Below are 13043 nucleotides of genomic sequence, written 5' to 3'. Positions count from 1 at the left end.
TTCTAAATATTTGCTAAAAGTTTTAAAATTGTGAATGGTGTTAAATTTCATCAAAGGATTTTTTTGCATGTATTGAGATGATTGTATGATTTTTACCATAAACTTATTCTATTGATATGGTCAGTTATGATGACTGATTAAAATTTTTTGAAGCATAATTGATTACAGTATTGTGTTAGCTTCTGGCGTACAGCAAAGTGATTCAGTATATAGATATATCTCCATGTGCTATATGGTAGGACCTTGTTATTTATCTATTTTATATATAATAGTTTGTATCTGCTAGATAACTGATTTTTAAATGTTAAACTGAACCTCTCATTCCTAAGGAGAAAATTCTCAACTTAATTGTGGCCATAATAGTCTATACACATATGGATTTGGTCTACCTGTATTTTGGTAAGGATTTATGCATCTTTCTCATTTTATTCTAACAAGAACTGTGCAAGGAAGATAATTCTTATAATCTCCACTTTACAAATAAACAACTGAATCTTAGAGTAATTAATTAATCACAAAAGATTGGTTAATAATTTTCTTTTCTTGCAATGTTTTGGTATCAGGGTTATGTTGGCCTCAAAATATATTAAAAATATGATCTAAAAATCATTCTTTGAAATAGTTTGTGTAAGAATGATATGGTTTCCTTCTTATATTTTGGAAGAATTCAACAGTGAAACCAACTGTATCTGAAATTTATTTTCTGATACTTCTTCTTTTAAATGGATATCTTTCCTCAAAAGTATATAGGACTAACTAGGTTTTCTGTTGCTTCTCATGTCAGCTTATGTTAGTTGAATTGTTTGAGAAATTTGTCCAGCTCATCTAGATGATCATTTATTATTGTAAAACTCTACATAATATCTTTTAAATTAATTTTTATATCTTTTTAATATCTGTAAACTCTGTAGTGATATATCCATTTATATTTCATATTTTGGTTATTTACACATTCTCCTACATAAAATCAGCTTTAGGAAGTTCAGCAAAGCTATTCAAGACTATCAACCTACATACAACCCAGCCTTTTGCACTCTGGGGTCTTGCTGCCTCCTTTGGTTTTCCCTGGAATTAAGATGCATTGAGTTTTTTCAGAGCCTATGAAGCTTTCTATTCCCCTCCTATAACAGTTGGCCTACAGGAAATATAGTATAGGGCCCACCTTTATCAGAGAGCTATAGTCTCTACACCACTCTTCACTACTTTTGTCTCTCTCCAAATCCCATATGCCTCCTTGCTACATGCAGACACATTTACATTTGCATCAGCCCAGGAATCTTTATATAATCTGAAGGATGAGGTAGCTTGCTCTCACTCCTTATATAATCTCCAGAATTTTTCCATGACCTAAGGTTTTGATTCTCCATTTCATAAATCAAAAGAGACTTCTACTTTCTTTTTCTGCTATCTCATTGCTTCCTTGAATTCAGTCAGGTCAGAGCATTGAGAGATGGAGTGAGTGGTTAGAAATGAAGGTTTGGAAGCAGACAGGTTAGCTTGAGACAGTCACTTAATCCCTTAGAGACTCAACTTTCCCAGGTGTAAAATGAAGGTAAAAGATAACCAGTCCTGCCTACTCACAGTGTAATGATGAAGAATCAAATGACTGCTCAAAACAAGGACACTTAAAGACAACTTTTTGTGAACTAGACTATCCACTCAACAGTTTATATAAACATTCACATACAGTTTAAAAAATAATAATTGTAAATAAAAGAAAGCAACACAATATAATGGCTCAGACAGTAAACAATCTGCCTGAAATGAAGGAGACCCAGGCTCCATCCCTGGGCTGGGAAATCCCTGGAGAAGGGAACGGCTACCAACTCCATTATTCTTACCTGGAGAATTCCTCGGACAGAGAAGCCGGTGTACTATACAGTCCCTTGAGTATAATGATTGGGAGCTGTCCCATCCATTCAAAAGTTTATATAAACATGCACATACAGCTTAAGTAATAATAATTTTAAATAATAGAAAACAGTATAATTAATAATAATTATAAAATGTATATCTGTGTCCACACCACCCAGCTTGAGAAATTACTGTACCTTTGAGACTCCTTGTAAGTCTTGATAGATTCTTGCCTTTCTCCCAAGAGAATTTTGTATTAATTATTCTCCTAATTATTTTTCATTTCACTCCATAAAAAGATATCCTTTAAGAGTGTTTTTTAAGCTTTTCTTATGTTTGAGTTTTATATAAATTAATTCTCCTATATATGTCTTTTTCTGTGACTTGCTCCATTCATTCATCATTGTGCTATGGAATCCACTGTGTATTTGTATGTGGCTGTAATTTATTTTCACTGCTGTATAATATTCCACAGTAGAAACAAATGACAATGAATTAATCCAGCTCCTATTGATGGATGTTTGCATCATTTCTAGTTGGCTTATTTCAAATAAATGCTCTATGATAATTCAGGTAAATGTCTCCACACAACAGCTATAACTTAATTTTTTTTGAAATAAAATTGCTGGATCTTTGAGTGTGTGCATATTCCATTCAAAAACATTACTTATTAGGTGTATTTGTTTCCTTTTGTTGTTGTAACAAATCATCACAAACTTAGTGGTTTAAAGAAACAAGTTTATTATCTTGTAGTTCTGGAGATAGAAGTCCAAAATGAGTCTCATTAAGAACAGTTCAGTTCACTCACTCAGTCGTGTCCAACTCTTTCTGATCCCATGGACTGCAGCACATCAGGCCTCCCTGTCCATCATCAAATCTTGGAGCTTGCTCAAACTCATGTCCATCGAGTTGGTGATGCCATTCAACCATCTCATCCTCTGTCGTACCCTTCTCCTCCCGCCTTCAATCTTTCCCAGCATCAGGGTCTTTTCCGGTGAGTCAGTTCTTCGCATCAGGTGGCCAAAGTATTGGAGTTTCAGCTGCAGCATCAGTCCTTCCAATGAATATTCAGGACTGATTTCCTTTAGGATGGACTGGTTGGATCTCCTTGCAGTCCAAGGGACTCTCAAGGATCTTCTCCAACATCACAGTTCAAAAGCATCAATTCTTCAGCACTCAGCTTTCTTTATATCCATACATGACTACTGGAAAAACCAAAGCTTTGACTAGATGGACCTTTGTAGGCAAAGTAATGTCTCTGCTTTTTAGTATGGTGTCTAGTTTGGTCATAGTTTTTCTTCCAAAGAGCAAGTGTCTTTTAATTTCATGGCAGCAGTCACCATCTGCAGTGATTTTGGAGCTCAGAAAATAAAGTCTGTCACTGCTTCCATTGTTTCCTCATCTATTTGTCATGAAGTGATGGGACTGGATGCCACGGTCTTCATTTTCTGAATGTTGAGTTTTAAGCCAACTTTTTCACTCTCCTCTTTCACTTTCATCAAGAGGCTCTTTAGTTCTTCTTCACTTTCTGCCATTAGGGTAGTGTCATCTGCATATTTCAGGCTATTGATATTTCTCCCAGCAATCTTGATTCCAGCTTGTGCTTTATCCAGCCCGTCATTTTGCATGATGTACTCTGCATATAAGTTAAATAAGCAGGGTAACCATATACATCCTTGATGTACTCCTTTCCCAATTTGGAACCAGTCTATTGTTCCATGTCCAGTTCTAACTGTTGCTTCCTGACCTGCATACAGATTTCTCAGGAGGAAGGTCAGGTGGTCTGATAATCCCATCTCTTGAAGAATTTTCCACAGTTTGTTGTGATCCACACAATCAAAGGCTTTGGCACAGTCAATAAAGCAGAAATAGATGTTTTTCTGGAACTCCCTTGCTTTTTCAGTGATCCAGGGGATGTTGGCAATTTGATCTCTGGTTCTTCTGCCTTTTCTAAATCCAGCTTGAACATCTGGAAGTTCTTGGATCACGTATTGTTGAAGCCTAGCTTGGAGAATTTTGAGCATTACTTTGCTAGCATGTGAGATGAGTGCAATTGTGCGGTAGTATGAACATTCTTTGGCATTGCGTTTCTTTGGGATTGGAATGAAAACAGACCTTTTCCAGTCCTGTGGCCACTGATGAGTTTTCCAAATTTACTGGCATATTGAGTGCAGCACTTTCACAGCATCATCTTTTAAGATTTGAAATAGCTCAACTGGAATTCCATCACCTCCACTAGCTTTGTTCTCAGTGATGTTTCCTAAGGCCCACTTGACTTTGCACTCCAGGATGTCTAGCTCTAGGTGAGTGATTGTACTATCGTGATTATCTGGGTCATGAAGATCTTTTTTGTACAGTTCTTCTGTGTATTCTTACACCTCTTCTTAATATCTTCTGCTTCTGTTAAGCCCACACCATTTCTGTCCTTTATCAAACCTTTCTTCGAATGAAATATTCCCTTGGTATCTCTCATTTTCTTGAAGAGATCTCTAGTCTTTCCCATTCTATTGTTTGCCTCTATTTCTTTGCATTGATTGCTGAGGAAGGCTTTCTTATCTCTCCTTGTTATTCTTTGGAACTCTGCATTCAAATGGGTATGTCTTTCCTTTTCTCCTTTGTCTTTTGCTTCTCTTCTTTTCACAGCTATTTGTAAGGCCTCCTCAGACAACCATTTTGCCTTTTGTATTTCTTTATCTTGGAGATAGTCTTCATCCCTGCCTCCTGTACAATGTCATGAATCTCCGTCCATAGTTCTTCAGGCACTCTGTCTATCAGATCTAATCCCTTGAATCTATTTCTCACTTCCACTGTATAATCGTAAGGGATTTGATTTAGATCATATGTGAATGGTTTAGTGGTTTTCCCTACTTTCTTCAATTTAAGTTTGAATTTTGAAATAAAGAGTTCATGATCTGAGCCATAGTCAGCTCCCAGTCTTGTTTTGACTGACTGTATAGAGCTTCTCCATCTTTGACTGCGAAGAATAAAATCAATCTGATTTCGGTATTGACCATCCGGTGATGTCCATGTGTAGAGTTGTCTCCTGTGTTGTTGGAAGAGGGTGTTTGCTATGTTCAGTGCATTCTCTTGGCAAAACTCTGTTAGCCTCTGCCCTACTTCATTTTGTACTCCAAGTCCAAATTTACCTGTTATTCCAGGTATCTCTTGACTCTCTACTTTTGCATTTCAGTCTCCTATAATGAAAAGGACATCTTTTTTGGGTGTTAGTTCTAGAAGGTCTTGTAGGTCTTCGTAGAACCATTCAACTTCAGCTTCTTTAGCGTTACTGGTCAGAGCATAGACTTGGATTACTGTGATATTGAATGGTTTGCCTTGAAAATGAACAGAGATCATTCTGTCGTTTGGGGACCATACCCAAGAACTGCATTTAGGACTCTTTTGTCGACTATGAGGGCTACTCCATTTCTTCTAAGGGATTCTTGCCCACAGTAATAGATATAATGGTCATCTGAGTTAAATTCGCCCATTCCGGTCCATTTTAGTTCACTGAGTCCTAAAATGTCAATGTTCACTCTTGCCATCTCTTGTTTGACCACTTCCAATTTACCTTGTTTCATGGACCTAACATTCCAGGTTCCTATCCAATATTATTCTTTGCAGCATTGAACTTTACTTCCCTCACCCGTCACATCCACAACTGGGTGTTGTTTTTGCTTTGGCTCTGTCTCTTCATTCTTTCTGGGGTTATTTCTCCACTGATCTCCAGTAGCATATGGGGCACCTACTGACCTGGGGAGTTCATCTTTCAGTGTCATATATTTTTACCTTTTCATACTGTTCATGGAGTTCTCAAGGCAAGAATACTGAAGCAGTTTGCCATTCCCTTCTCCAGTGGACCACATTTTCTCAGAACTGTCCACCATCACCCGTCCGTCTTGGGTGGCCCTACATAGCCTGGCTCATATAGTTTCACTTAGCCAGACAATGTCCATGTGGTCATTAAGCTAAAACAGAGGTATTGTCAGGACTGTGTTCCTTTTAGAGATTCTAAGAAAGAATTTAGTTCTATGTCTTTCCAAACTTCTAGGGACTTGCTTCATGATCCTTTTCTCTATCTTTAAAGCCCACAGTGTAGCATCTTAAAGTCTCTCTCTGTTTCTGAGGCTTCTTTCTCTCACTTATTAGGACTTTGTGAGTACATTAGGCCCACCCATATAATTTAGAATAATATGTCCATCTCAAGGTCAGCTGATTAACACCTTAATTCCTTCTCCAATCCTAATTCCCCATTGCCATGTAACCTAAAATATTCATAGGTTCTGGAGATTAGGATGTAGACATCTCTTGGTGGTGGTGGTAAATCATTCTGCTATTATATTAGATAATGCACATTGTTTTTTAGAGTGTTTGTATATTTATATTTCCACTGGTATAAGCCCAGAGCTTCCCAGGTGGCGCTAGTGGTAAAGAACCCGCCTGCCAGTGCAGGTTCGACCCCTGGGCCGGGAAGATCCCCTGGAGGAGGGCATGGCAATCCACTCCAGTATTCTTGCCTGGAGAATCCCATGGACAGGGGAGTCTGGGGGGCTACAGTTTGTGGGGTCGCAAAGAGTTGGACACAAGTGACTTCGCACAGCACAGCAGAGCATAGGTCCACTCCCTTTGTTTCTATAAGAACCACTCTTTACATTTTATTTACTACAGTTTAAATTTTATTATTCTGAAATAATTTAAAATTCACAAGAAATTGCAGAGACAGTACAAAAGTGTACTTGTACTTGACTTTTTCACGCTCTTTTTTCTATCTATCTGTCTTCCTTTCTGCCTTCCTCTCTTTCTTTTTCTCTTTCTTACTTTCTTTCTTGTTTTGTCCTATGACATTTTACCAAGTGGATAGATTTGAGCAACCATCACCAACTGGTATAAAGACCTCTTTTAAACCCTAAGCATGGTACAGAGCTTCGAGATCATCGTGGGAAGGCTGGCCCTGGGGGCCTCGTGTGGGTAAGAAGAATGGCTCAGAGCCAGGGAATGTTCTGGGGTGAGGTCCCGAGGGCGATAAAGAGAGGGTCATGGCACTTGAGGTGCTGCTCTTAGGAGGCAGCTCTGCCCACAGGGGTCCCGATGAGCGTCACCTTGACCAAGTCCTTCCCAGCGCACCTGAGCACGCAGGCAACAGAGAGAACGACGACTTTAACTCTTCCAGATTAATCCTGCTAAGTTGCAACAATATTGATATGCTATTATTTTCCATCTTTATTCATCCCCCGGCGAAGAAAGAATGACTCCCCCCAGGCCATTCATAATTGAAAAATGCTTTTAAGACCTTTACGAGTTGAATACTAAATTTCGCGAGGTGCCTGCTTTATTGGGTCTCCAGTCACCAATGATACATTTGCTCCCTAATGTTCTTTAAGGAAGGGCGCTCGAGGAGCCTGATGGATGGGACCGATCAAGATCAATGCTCATTAGTGACTCTGGTGGCCAGGTGGGCCGGGGCTGCTCACTTGGGTAGCTGGACCGGGCAGGGGATGGACTCTCAGCAAGAGACAGAAGCAAGGACTCTTAGCTGCCACTTGCCTTGGACTGTGACTCATCGTCCATTCATTCATTTATTCATTCATTCACTCAATAAATTCTTACTTTGCCCACTGTATGCCAGGCCTGATGCTGGATACAGAAATGGATCAGACCCACCCCTATCCTCAAGGAGCTCTCAGGACACACACAAAAATAAGGACAGCAGAGTGAGTGGTGTGGCTCTAATGCTAGGAGTGTACATGGGGCCTGGGGAGCACGAGGGGGAGGTTAGTTTTCCACAGGGGACTGGCAGGCAAGAAAAGCTCGATAGCAAAAGCAACATTTTAGTGGTGTGTAATGAATGTCTGGGGTTTCAACACAGGTGAACGCCAGGGTGGGAAGGGTGTTCCCGGCACAGACACCAAGCCAGGCAAAGGCATGGAGGTGCGACCCATGGACTAGGAAACTGAGCCACTTCTTAGATAAGTCGACATGGTGGCTTCAAGTAGTCAAAGCTGCAACTCCGCTACTCCAGGTCAGAGACTCCAGGAACTGAATAAGAAGGTTCCTCAAAAAAACACGTCTCGGGACTTTCCTGGCAGTCCAATGGTGAAGACACTGTGTTTCCACTGCTGGGGACATGGGTTCGATCCCTCGTTGGGGAACTAAGATCCTGCATGCCATGTGGAGTGGCCAAAAAAAAAAAGAAAAAAAAAACTACCTAAAGACCTGTCTTAACCCCTGGTTATTTGAAAACCTTCAGGCAACCCTCCCTTACGAGTATACAGTGGAAGTGAGAAATAGATTCAAGGGATTAGATCTGATAGACAGAGTGCCTGAAGAACTATGGACGGAGGTTTGTGACATTGTACAGGAGGCAGGGATGAAGACAATCTCCAAGAAAAAGAAATGCACAAAGGCAAAATGGTTGTCTGAGGAGGCCTTACAAGTAGCTGTGAAAAGAAAAAAGTAAAAGGCGAAGGAGAAAAGGGAAGACATACCCATTTGAATGCAGAGTTCCAAAGAATAACAAGGAGAGATAAGAAAGCCTTCCTCAGCAATCAATGCAAAGAAATAGAGGCAAACAATAGAATGGGAAAGACTAGAGATCTCTTCAAGAAAATGAGAGATACCAAGGGAACATTTCATGCAAAGAAGGGTTCGATAAAGGACAGAAATGGTGTGGGCTTAACAGAAGCAGAAGATACTAAGAAGAGGTGTAAGAATACGCAGAAGAACTGTACAAAAAAGATCCTCATGACCCAGATAATCACGATAGTACAATCACTCACCTAGAGCTAGACATCCTGGAGTGCAAAGTCAAGTGGGCCTTAGGAAACATCACTGCGAACAAAGCTAGTGGAGGTGATGGAATTCCAGTTGAGCTATTTCAAATCTTAAATGCTGTGAAAGTGCTGCACTCAATATGTCAGCAAATTTGGAAAACTCATCAGTGACCACAGGACTGGAAAAGGTCTGTTTTCATTCCAATCCCAAAGAAACGCAATGCCAAAGAATGTTCATACTACCGCACAATTGCACTCATCTCACATGCTAGCAAAGTAATGCTCAAAATTCTCCAAGCCAGGCTTCAACAATACGTGATCCAAGATCTTCCAGATGTTCAAGCTGGATTTAGAAAAGGCAGAGGAACCAGAGATCAAATTGCCAACATCCATCAGATCATTGAAGAAGCAAGAGTTCCAGAAAAACATCTATTTCTGCTTTATTGACTGTGCCAAAGCCTTTGACTGTGTGGATCACAACAAACTGTGGAAAATTCTTCAAGAGATGGGAATATCAGACCACTTGACCTGCCTCCTGAGAAATCTGTATGCAGTCAAGAAGCAACAGTTAGAACTGGACATGGAACAATAGACTGGTTCCAAATTGGGAAAGGAGTACATCAAGGATGTATATGGTTACCCTGCTTATTTAACTTATATGCAGAGTATATCATGAGAAATGCTGGGCTGGATAAAGCACAAACTGGAATCAAGATTGCTGGGAGAAATATCAATAGTCTGAAATATGCAGATGACATCACCCTTATGGCAGAAAGTGAAGAGAAACTAAAGAACCTCTTGATGAAAGTGAAAGAGGAGAGTGAAGAAGTTGGCTTAAAACTCAACATTCAGAAAATGAAGAGCATGACATCCGGTTCCATCACTTTATGGCAAATAGATGGGGAAACAATGGAAATAGTGACAGACTTTATTTTCTGGGCTGCAAAATCACTGCAGATGGTGACTGCAGCCATGAAATTGAAAGATGCTTGCTCCTTGGAAGAAACGTTGTGACCAACCTATATTAAAAAGCAGAGACATTATTTTGCCATCAAAGGTCTGTTTCGTCAAAGCTATGGTTTTTCCAGTAGTCATGTATGAATGTATGAGTTGGATTATAAAGAAGGCTGGGCACCGAAGAATTGATGCTTTTGAACTGTGGTGTTGGAGGAGACTCTTGAGAGTCCCTTGGACTGCAAGGAGATCCAACCAGTCCATCTAAAGGAAATCAGTACTGAATATTCATTGGAAGGACTGATGCTGAAACTGAAACTCCAATACTTTGACTACCTGATGTGAAGAACTGACTCATTGGAAAAGACCCTGATGCTGGGAAAGATTGAAGGTGGGAGAAGGGGACGACAGAGGGTGAGATGGTTGGATGGCATCACCGACTCAATGGACATGAGTTTGGCGATGGACAAGGAAGCCTGGTGTGCTGCAGTCCATGGGATCAGAAAGAGTCAGACATGACTGAGTGACTGAACTAAACTAAACTGAGGCAACCATCCGTGAAAGAGGATAGGACTTGCTCAGGTCTCACAACTGGGTAATGGGGAGGAGGGCCAGGACCTGGGGGGAGCCCCTGGCTAGGATTCTGACAATACAGCTGTGGCCTCATGGAGACCAAAGTTCTATTTTGACATTGATCTTAGAGCTTGATTTATCATTACACACAAACATGGGATTGTTACCTGAAAGTTAAAGTCCCTCCAGCTATCAAACTCTATGAAGCCCAGAGAGAGGAAGAATCTTATGCTGGATCACACACAGCTAATTAGTGATTAGGTAGAGAGTGGGGATGTAAAAATAAATGTTAACAAGAAAAAGTGGGTGATGGAAAGAGGTTAATGTTTGATGAGTGCCTAGGGCAATGGTATCTTTATTTGCATTTTCTCCTTTAATCTCCAACCAGGCTTGGTGGTACCCCCCTGCACCCCCATTTTTCAAGTGAAACTGGAAACTTACAGATGAGGTGACTTGTCCAAGGTCACACAAGGAGGACCCAGGATTTAGACCTAGATTTTTAAAAAATTAATTAATTTATTTTAATTGGAGGCTAATTACTTTACAATATTGTGATGATTTTCACCATACATTGACATGAATCAGCCATGGGTGTACATGACCCTCCGCTGCATCCCATCCCTCTGGGTTTTTAAATAAAATTTCAAAGCCCATGTGCTTCCCATTGTCCTGGGCTGTCCCTTTGGGGACCTCAGAGAGAAATGTAGGCAGACACAGGACAGCTGCCCCTTCTGTGGTTCCTCTAGGGCCTCAGGGCTGGCCCAGCCCAGGGGTCCGACCACCACATTGAATGTCAAAGACCATGTCAGTGTCATCAAGTGACCAGGTGGGTCCTGTCCTTTGTTCTCAAGGAGTACGTCAAGGCTGTATATTTTCACTCTGTTTGTTTAACTTTTATGCAGAGTACATCTTGTGAAATGCCGGGCTGGTGAAACACATGCTGGAATCAAGATTGCCGGGAGAAGTATCAATAACCTCAGATATGCAAATGACACCACCATTATGGCAGAAAGCGAAGAAGAACTAAAGAGCCTCTTGATGAAAGTAAAAGAGAAGAGTGAAAAAGCTGGCTTAAAACTCAGCATTCAAAAAACGAAGATCAAGGCATCCAGTCCCATCACTTCATGGAAAATAGATGGGGAAACAGTGGAAACAGAGACAGACTTTATATATGGGAGCTCCAAAATCACTGCAGATGGTGACTGCAGCCATGAAATTAAAAGATGCTTGCTCCTTGGAAGAAAAGCTATGACCAACCTAGACATCATATTAAAAAGCAGAGACATTACTTTACCAACAAATGTCCATCTAGTTGAAGCTATGGTTTTTCCAGTAGTCATGTATGGATGTGAGAGTTGGACTGTAAAGAAAGCTTAGCACCGAAGAGTTGATGTTTTTGAACTGTGGTGTTGGAAAAGACTCTTGAGAGTCCCTTGGACAGCAAGGAGATCCAACCAGTCCATCCTAAAGGAAAGCAGTCCTGAATATTCATTGGAAGGACTGATGCTGAAGCTGAAGCTCCAATACTTTGGCCACCTGATGAGAAGAATTAACTCATTGGAAAAGACCTTGATGCTGAGAAAGATTGAAGACAGGAGGAGAAGGGGATGACAGAGGATGAGATGATTGGATGACATCATCGACTCAATAGACATGAGTTTGAGCAAGCTCCGGGAGTTGTTGATGGACAGGGAAGCCTGGCATGCTGCAGTCCATGGGGTTGCAAAAAGTTGGACACGACTGAGTGACTGAACTGAACTGATGGAGGCTATTGCTCGGTCTCTGTCCAAAGATTGGGGGTGGAGAGGCAGGGAGGGGATGTGGCTAGGGAGAGGGCAGCCAAGACAGGCAGAAGGGAGGCCTAGGGTATCAGCTCTGGATCTCTAATTCATCCCTGGGCAGGCCTCTCTCCTCAGCACCTGCAGAGGAGACAAGGGGCCTCGGTCTTGCCCAGTCCTGACTCAAGGAGGAGGCAATCAGGCCTCTGACGCCTGCAGTTGGTCCCAGGCCTCGTGCCTGAGATGTGTGGCCTTGAAATCAAGCCCCTGCCCTGTGAGCAAGAGCATCCCAGTGGCCCATGAGGACGCCAGGGCCAGCATAGCTGTGTGTTGTGCTTCTCGCCTCCTCTTCAGGCCCAGGGAGGCAGCCAGAAGCGGCACAGACACCCCCGCACAGTCACAGGGCCCGGCTCCATCTTGCGGACATGCTGCCTTCATTCAGCAAATCTCACCCTGGAGGCCTCATCCAACGTGGTGGCCCATGGTCCCCTTCTCCTCCTGGCTCCTTGAGCCAGCCAACCCCTCAATCGAGGCCCCTCCAGCACTCACAGGACCTGGCTGAGCCCACTGCCCCATGGGGCCCCCCACTCGTGAGACAGGTGGCCTGGGGCTTTCATCCCCCTCCCAGTCTCTATCCCAACAAGCTGCTTACTTTTTATTAAAATGCTGCACATCTTCCCACACCAGGGTGTCCCCCCAAATCTCTGAGGTGCCAGCTCTTGAGCACGCAGGTGGTAGCCCAAGCATCACCCTATCAGAGAGGAGCCCCGAAGGAAAGATATCCCCCCAACCATCTCATCCCCTTTAAGGCACTTCCCTCTCTGAAATCACCTTGTTTATAAATCCAATTTGTGTGTTATCCAGCTGCCTGCCCTGCACTGCAGGCATCTCATTTAATATTGAGTAAATGAATGAATGTGTGAGTGGATGAATGGACAAATGAGGGAATGCTGACCTGCGTTACTCTGCACTTTGAAGGGCCTCTGTGACTTACTGTTTAGAGACCAAGCTATGCAAGGCTTAGATCCCTACTCTGCCACTTACTAGCTGAGGATAGCAAACAAGGGACCTCACAGCTCTGGGCTTATGTTTTCTCATCTGGAAAGTGGACTGATGA

Source organism: Muntiacus reevesi, chromosome 3, assembly GCF_963930625.1.
Source record: "Muntiacus reevesi chromosome 3, mMunRee1.1, whole genome shotgun sequence".
Taxonomy (NCBI): domain Eukaryota; kingdom Metazoa; phylum Chordata; class Mammalia; order Artiodactyla; family Cervidae; genus Muntiacus; species Muntiacus reevesi.
Note: the sequence above shows the minus strand (reverse complement) of the source record.